This window comes from Lygodium microphyllum, chromosome 26 (genome assembly GCF_053477565.2).
Source record: "Lygodium microphyllum isolate KBCC chromosome 26, Lygodium_microphyllum_v1.1.10, whole genome shotgun sequence".
Taxonomy (NCBI): domain Eukaryota; kingdom Viridiplantae; phylum Streptophyta; class Polypodiopsida; order Schizaeales; family Lygodiaceae; genus Lygodium; species Lygodium microphyllum.
The window spans coordinates 15993548-16002676 of NC_141160.1; the positions used below are offsets into that span (position 1 = coordinate 15993548).

Consider the following 9129-nt stretch of genomic DNA (forward strand, 5'->3'; position numbering starts at 1 on the left):
AGTTGTCTTGCATGCAACTATTCAACAGGCCTTCCCAAACTGCTATGTTGTCTTCTCCAAACCAAAGGGATTGTCCACAGTATTTGTTCCTTTCATACTGGTACAAGCTGCACACAGGTTTCATTTGGACTACTGGCATTGAGAAGGTGGGGGGTCCTGCAAGGTCTTGGTGCACTCAAGATCTTTGCAGGACTTCCTCACTTGCATTGCTCATCACCCCCTAGGACTTTGGCTATCATGACGAGACTCCCATGGGAGAGCCCCAAGTCAGTTAGGCCTCCCTAGGGGATTGGATTGAGACCTTATAGTCCCCGATGACAATCACATTCGCTGAGTTCTTATAATATATACATGCATGACACAACACTCTGTGCCGCTAAAATAAATTGACATGTAAATAAACTCCCAAAAAAATATCTGATTGCATGTCTTTGACCCACAGTGGGGTGCAAAAGTACAAGTGATCCTTCGGGGCAAGGGCACGTATACATGGATAGAGCTCAAGCTGAGTCACTGCACCATGAGAGAAACCAAAAGTGGACAAGAGTGGCCACCCGATCCTCCTGAGGTGGACAGACGAAATACTAAAATAACCTCCAACAAATCTTACCCAAAAAATATCTCAAACACCCCATGGGTCCAAACAATCTCGAGAAATTTATCTCCATCCTGTAACAAAAGTAGTATCCACGGCTATTTTAAGAGCATACATGCATGGATTTGACAATCATAAGGCATCAAGAATGCCAAGTAGATCAAAAATCAAATACACAAGTTCCCAATATGCAAGAGTCATAGGTGCATTAGAATTGAGAGTAAGAAAACTTGACATGAGTACTTAATGAATTACCAAAACATGATGCTTCAGCCTATCTTCATGTCCACTTTATGTGTTTAAGACACCATAGACCGCAAGGTTGTGTGGGTTATGCATGTAAGGACTACTTATATTCCCACCATGTTAACTGTGTATGTGGCTTGTGCCTGTTCCAAGAGAAGGCCATTGCAGTCATTCTGTTTCCTAGCCAGATTCAAGTCACTCCAAGCTGTTCCAAGGATCATAGATCCTTTTATCCAGTGTGGCATTGCCACAGTGGGCATAAGCCTGTCCTTTCAAGGAAACTAGCAAATAGAAATCGCCAAGACAAAGGCTACTCTCATACTGAGCACATCAAGCTGAATTTGCTACGAACAGGAGATGTATACCACCACATTTGGAAGGATAAACCACACAATACTTAAGTTGGGTTTGCACTTTGTAAAGGAGAGTGGAGAATGCAGCATAACACCACAAGAACAATATATTACAAGACGTTATAAAATTGAGCTTTTGAGCCACAACAATGTAATGGAAAAACCCACAATCCCATCAAACAGGGCACAAGTTTTTCAAAACTGGCAGGAGATCCCAAGCCTTTGCCTGTGACTAGCATATTGACTGCTTCTGATTGCCAAGGCCTCTGGAAGAAGCTCCTGGAAGCACTCTAGAAACTGCAACCATTCCTCCTCACTCATATCTCGTAGTGACAAAGGGTTCAAATTTCCCATGGCCTCACCTTTGCCTGTTATGGCAGAAGCCAACACTCCAAGCTTGCTAGAAACCCTCTCCTCAGAGTAATTTGTGCTTCTCTGCCTGTGAACGTTTAAACTTTCACTTCTGAAAGAACTGGTTTTCGACAAAATACTGTCGAGCTTCCAAGACGCCATGCTTTCTGCAAGCCTGTCTGCCTTTCCCACAACAGACGGGGCCTGACTTACTTCAGGACTTTGGCTTGGCCATGCACTCTTCAAGTTTTTTGACTGTGCATAACCACTGCACCTATCTGGCCTGAAAGATGCTTGCATGCTGCTAGTTCTTCCTAGCATGTGCCTGTTCACAGCATTCAAAGAAACACAGTTGGCAGGTGTAGATATGTTCAAAGACGTAGGTACTCCCTGGACATTCTTAAAAGAGGATCCCTGCAACATGAGCGCTGGTTGGCAGTATTCACCATCAAGGTTGGTAACATCTGCAGTTTCATTGTGATCAATCTGTGCAGAGGAGATAGAAGACCAACTGTTAATGCCAGCTAAATGGAACTGGGACACAGCCACAGCATGATGCTCATGCAGACCGTGTTCTGCCATTAGTGAAGCTGCACGACAATGCTGATTCTTACCATTGAAAGCTCTACAATTCTGATTCTTGCCATCAAAAACTGAATTGCCATCAGCAGCCTCAATACCACTGTACCCCACATCATCCATTTCAAACTCAAATTGCTCCAGCACACTATCCCCTTCATCAAAAATCTCTCCCAAATCATCAGTGTCATCACTCTCATTATGCTTATCACAGGCAGATCGACTATCGGCCTGATGTTTGGCCTGCAAACCAACCTGCTCAAGTTCACTATATTCTTCAAACCTATTCCTGCTCATCATCTCTCCTATCTCTGCAAGGCAGAAACCTGCAATGGCTGCTTGTTTCAGAAAAATGGTAGACAATGTTAGCATCCTCAAACAACCTTCCCGCAGCATGGGCAGCTCCCTCTGTAGCATTTTGACATCCTTAATGACATCCAAATGATCTATATAAGCCAGCTCCTCCTCAGAAAATGGTAGAGATGCTTGAGGCCAGTGAAGCCACTCAAAATACGGATCTTCAAAGCCTTCTGGAAGACACAGGCCATGATCTATTGGGATAAGTTCCAACGTCTCAGTGGTGTGAAGGTTAGTGTAATCCCAAGCCCATTGTTTATCCAGACTTCTGTTCTTCCTCACAAGAATGTTCCCAGCATGTCTGTCTGTGTTGAACACTCTGATGTCAAGTATACCAATCCGATGCACTGAAGACACACTAAAGCGTGATGTGCCATGGTCACTTGCATCACAGTCATGATCTACAAATTCCTGGCACGACGCTATCTTTGCAGTAGGGATACGACTTTTACCCATGTCAGCAGCCCCATTAATATGAAAAACATGGTGAGAGACCTTCACCAAAGCTGTTGGTGGCACCTTTGCATAATTCCCATGGTCAAGAAGATATGCTGCTACTTCTCTAACACCTGTCTCACCAACTCGGATGGTTCTTTTGACTCCAGGCTGCCCTAATATCCTCCCCATCAGTCCTTTCGGATTGTTAGGAGCAAAAGGCTCTTCATCTGTAGGCTTAACAATAGCTAGCCTCTCACCCCTTCTGTTCCTGAAGTAATATGCACCCCCAAGACCGCCACTAACTGCAACTGGTTCCACTCCCTGGTCAAGTGCTTCCACAATGCCGTTCAACATTCTTTTAACCTTTGCACAAGAGCTCAGTCCCCCAACAACTTGCAAAGGCTGACCACTATCTGCTTGCATTAAAAACAAGTCAGATGGAGGAGAGAGAGACGGACTTGAAAGACTTCGCTGAAGCTCTCTTGTGAGAAGTACAGGACTATCAGTCCTCACCCTGCTGAGATCGTTTTTCAAAATTGTATCACCAATAGTGAGGGCTGTTTGCTCCATAGAGACATTGAGCAATGCCTGCATTTTTTTCTTGACTGATTGAACATTGTCAAACTGATCGATCTCGATTCGGAACACGCTTCCTGTGTCTGTCTGAACGAAAACATGGCGACGCCCTGCAGCTTTGCCTCCTGATATATTTCCGGTTGGAAGATATCTATCTGGAACTCTGGTCGCATATTGGGTCTGGACTGGGCTTTCGGCGTTTAGAGGCATTATGATAGTCCTCGGCCAGTCCAAGACCCTGCGCTCTAAAGTGCAAGGCTTGCGAAGAAATGAAACAGCGGGGACTATCCTCAGTCCCCAACCCCTCGGGGCTGGTTCGATCAGCCCGGAACACCTTGCCAAAGTATCACTTCAGATCTAGAATGTGCAGCAGCGAGGTTCAGAAAGCATTCAACTAGCACGTCGAGACACACTAACATCATCAATGCAACAGAAAGCATTTGAATCATACCTTCAGCACATCAAAATGGAAGACGGAGGAGCTACATTGTCTGGAACGGAGGCCCCATGCCTTGCCACAACCTTGACTTCATAAGCTACAAGAATAGATGAGGTACAGCTGTAGGAGAAGGCTTCAAGGGAAGAGGCAAATCCGTTTCCCCGGCGACAGATGGAGAGTCGGTGCCGGAATTATCTGGAACAAAAACACCGAGCTGAAATTTGACCTAAAATGAAGCTTCTCCAAGATTGGTAACCTCTTTGCAGGGCGGCGAACAATGCCACCGCTGAGAGTTTGTCGAGAAGAAATTTCTTGATGATGAGACTTTCGAGACCGCCACAGGGGGCCAGGCCAGGCCGGTTCCTGTAAGAAACGCACCCCCTCGCAGAAGCAACAAAAAGGGTCAAAAACGGCGTCAGCCAACGGAATGAATGTAGGTACGACCGAGTCTCCCTTTAGCGCAAACGGCGAGCAAGTCCTCTGCTCTGCCTACGGACAAGAGCTGGCAATCACCTGCCCCGTGGCTCCATCGCTGATACAGGCAGAAGAAACGCAAGCTAAAACAACAGAGACGCACAGACACAGAGAGAGAGAGAGAGAGAGAGAGAGAGAGAGAGAGAGTGAGTGAGTGAGTGTGTGTGTGTGAGTGACCTGACGTTTGTGCTTATTCTCACGACATTAACCATCTCTAATTAGCGCCTAATCGTTTCGTATCGCCTGCAACATCCTGGCCGTTGATTTGTGTTTCTTAAGAATATCTATCTTTTCATCAAGGTGGCTCAATCTCGCCTATATACATACACTAAGAGAGGAGTCATGCGCAGGCAAATCCAACTGTTCCAAGTAGTGGTATGTAAGAGACTTAAGAAGTCACAATAGCTTTTGTAGTATGTGAGAGCACTAGTTCTAAAGGCCCACTCACACCCAAGGTTGCGGAGGAAGTGGAGCGCCACCCCCCAACCCGATGGTTACACCCTTGGGGCTAGGGGGAGACCTCCCCCTTCTAGTACCCCCTCAAAACAAGGTTCAAACTCGATCCTATTAGGTTCAAGCCGCTCGTTGTGCTCTAATTGGTCATTCAGAGGCAATGCTTTGTTAGCTTTTTATCAATTGTGTGCACAAAGGCAATGGATTTTAGTTTTTTTTAATTTTTTAAAATAATTGTCTCTCACACAGAAGTCTAGGAACGAGGTAGCCCTTTTCCCCCTACTGCCACTAGCACAAATGGATCCTAAATAGCACCTCTATTGCAAATAATCTATCCATGTGAATAAATTCTAAGACTTTAAAAAGTATTGGTAGTAGATATGAATAGCGCCTCTTTGGTATTGTAAATAGTCTATTCATGTGAATAGAATCTTACATTATAAGAAGTAATGGTAGTAGATATAATGGACATGTAGCTATGCTACATGGACTTCTAAAACTTTACCCTCAAAAAGCATGGCACTATGTTTACTTCTCAAGTCTAAATGACATGGTGGTGCCTCATCCCATTCTCTCTCCTTACACCACACATCGTCTCTCCTCACAACCACCACAAGAAGATGGTCCACTCACTTCCCTAACCTACGCATGGTTGCACCTCCCGATCTACATTGACAATTGACACATATATCAATCAACCAAAAGAGCCATCCCCACAATTTCTTAGGAATAGATCATGACACCCAAATGTGATGGTGGGTTAGGTACAAAGTTGCTACACCAAAAGGCCTAGAGGCTTTCTATCTATTGGTTCCAAAACCTAGATGGATAGAAAATTTGGGAGTTGATTCTGCACAACAATTCATGAAGTAGCAAACAACATTCTGAAAGTAGAATGTTCTAGTTGGGATGATTAGTTGTTTGGAGAGTTCAAAATCAAGGTGAAGAGCTCATCACTAACACAAGCAATTATCAATTTGTGGACTCCTATGATAGCTAGTTGAGGAAGGGAAAAGGAAAAATACTCTAAAGAAAGACTTCTCATTACTACAACTCATCTAATACAACAAGATTGTTTATGAGGATGTCTTAGAACGATGCAACTTGGACAAGAAGCTCTCTAACATAATGATGAAGAGAGGAATCAAAATAAGGGTAGATGTTTGGGATGAAGAAATGAGAGAGTTCAAGAGGCCCAAGTTACTTCAATGGCGATAGGGCCATGGCCTAAGCAATAGTGAAGCAAGGTGGCTAGAGAGGACAATATCTAGAATCCAAAACAATCAGACCATCTCAACCATCCCCAAAAAAGGTAAATCCATGCCAAGAATGGTGCACCTCAAAAGGAAACTTTCTTTAAGAAACGGGGGGGGCGGGGGGGGGAGATCTGGCTAAATCTATTGTCAAATAGCATCTTGCTACTACTAAAATTTGGCAAAAAGAAATGCCCCTAGCTTCCCAGGACTTCTATAAGAAGATAATGAAGGAGGTTTCGAGGGCTACTCCCTCTAACAAACTGAACCTAGCACTATGGAGGATTTAACTAAGAACATGCTCACAAGGGACAGACTAAGGAAGAGCAAAGAAATCTCCTCATGGTGCCCCTTATGTCAATGTCATGAAGAAAACATACGACATTTACTTTTGGCCTAACAAGAGGTTAAATCTCTATAAAATAAGTTTTTTTTTCAATAATAGACATAGCTAGACTTCATGGTCTGCTAAATTTCAAACAAGTGATAGGCATGAAAGGGAATCTCACTGGATGATTCTAGGAAAATGTTGGATCAAGTGAGACCTTTGATAATGAAAACTATTTGGGCACTATGAAATGCATTATTCTGTGGAAGGTTGAAAACAGTCACAAAGAGTTCCTACTCAGCTCTATCCTACAATGGTTCAACACATCGAAGAATGTTTCAGACCACTTAAGAATAATGTGCTATGGAAATTGCTATAAAAATAAGATGATTTGTATTTATTTATTTTGTATATTTTATGTCTATTTTCATGACTTGTTATGCGTGGGTTTGGATGTGTCACTTTCTACTTGGTAGATAGATGGTAGGAAAATAATGTGCTTTATGTTATTGTGAGCAAATTATTAGGCGAATTAATATTTTTTAGTAGATTGTGTCATATCACATGAGTTTTTTTTATTTTTGAGCACTTCATCAACATGGGATTATTATATTTTTGAAGGCATTACTTAGCACAAGGTTATTGTATGCGCACATGTGCAAATTATTTACTTGGCCACACAAGTTATTTACTTGGTTGTAATTTCTTGCAAGAAACCTTAGAAAGGCTAAAATATTGTTTTTATTGTGAAGGCTCTAGAATAGGACTATAGTTTGATTTTTATAGACAAAAGCATGTCGTGCAAGGAGAAGAAAAGTAAGAGCCCAAAAGGATGTCTTAAAATGTATTTTGAGTATAAAAGCTAATAAAAATTGCATATTACATACATGGGGGAGGTGGTCACCCATGCATGGGGGGGGGATTGTACCCAATCTTTTGTTGTGCATGCTTTCTCCATTTCTTTTCTTTATTGCAATTTGTGTTCTCTTCAAATTTCAATCAATATTTGCTATTGTATGATGGACTCTAGCATCGGTATTAGAGTAAGGCTATTGGTGGATGTGTCAACATCATAGTGAAGGCATACATCCATCTTTGAGGGCTACACCAACTCCACCATCAAATTCCGCTCTATTATCCATAGATGAAGGCTGTGCTACACAATAAAGTTTGTTTTTCTCGATTATCATCCTCAAAACTACAATATTTGCTATGAAACCACTCTTCCTAGTGGTTTTGGAGGCAACTAGTGGTTTTTCTAAAGGAGGGAAAAGAGGTGACTTCAAAACCACCTTAAATTCTCTAAATCTTTCACTCTTCTCCACCTCCAAAATTGATGTCTATGGACTAATACATCTTTTCTCTAAGTGGCATATATTGAAGGCCCCTCCAACTTCTCTACATTTCTCTATCTTCAACATCTCTCGCTTGTTGTCTCTCTTGTTGATTTGTGAGCACACGCGCGCGTGCAGACACACACACACACACACTCTCTCTCTCTCTCTCTCTCATGGATTTACGAGACCTCCACGGGTATTTAAGGTTCAATTGGCCTTCACTTTTGACATCTTCTCTCTCTTCTCTTGTGTTACAAATTTGTGGGACTTCTATAGGCATTCAGGGCTCAGTTGACCTTCACTTTCCACATCTTCTTATTCTTTTCCACACACACAGATATACCCACATAATTAACAAACACACACACACATATATATATAATACATATAATATATATGTTTACACATATAATACAATCAGCATATATATAATGTGTATAATATCATATATTGAATTGCTTATAATGTATATATGATATGTAATATATTATATCTATTATGTATTGCATACATCATATATTAAATATTGTATATTGTAAACACACACACACACAAAATCATGGGTGTGTGGGTGCAAGGTTGAGGTGGGCGGTTGCCAAGTGGTCACAAGTGTGTGGGTAGGTCATCAAGCGGTTGCAGGTGCATGGGCATGGGGGTCGTCACACAAGTGGGGTTGGGGGTCATCAGGCTCTAGGGGGGTTCCACATGTTTATATATATCGCATCATGATGGGTGCAAGAGTCATTGTGCGAGCAAGGTGGGGGGCTCGCAAGGTGGTCCCCAAGCATGTGGGCCAGTCACATCGAGCATGGTTGAGGGGTCGTTGGGTTGGGGAGGGCATTCGTGACCTTTGCTTAATATACACATAAAGAAAAGAATATAAAGATTAAGATTAAGATTGAAAGAAATGCAATATTAATATATATTTTTTTAAAATAGTAATATGTGTATGTTGAGGGGGAGAGACAATTTTATATATATATATATATAATGAAAAGAAAAAAAGATATGTATGAGTGCCAGGGTGGGGGCCATCGAACACGATGGGAACATGGCAGCACTGGAGGCACACACCTTGATGGACGCAGGGCAGGGTGGCCATGACACATGGTAGCACCTTAATGGACGTGGGGTGGGGTGGTGTTGGAACTCACAACTGATTCAACAACATTAGGAGCTCATTTGGAAAACCCCTAAGGGAATGGATGATAAAGGCCAAATATTTGCAGTGTAGCATGACAACAGAACCTTCAAGGAGGAAAGTATGCACAATGCACACACATAAAGGGATAGGAAGTAGAAGCCCTCATAGATATGGGTAGCACCATTTCTAGCATTAATAGAAAATTT

The 9129-nt window shown here is 42.4% G+C and overlaps 1 pseudogene across 1 annotated transcript; it reads right to left on the bottom strand.

Moving 5' to 3' along the window:
* Window positions 1–466: 466 nt before the first annotated feature.
* On the bottom strand, window positions 467–4573 carry LOC148013015 (phosphatidylinositol 4-kinase gamma 6 pseudogene; annotated as a pseudogene). The gene is made up of 2 exons (XR_015688868.1): window positions 3947–4573; window positions 467–3852 (listed from the first exon to the last, which is right to left on the bottom strand). The product of XR_015688868.1 is annotated as a phosphatidylinositol 4-kinase gamma 6 pseudogene (transcript).
* Window positions 4574–9129: the final 4556 nt, after the last annotated feature.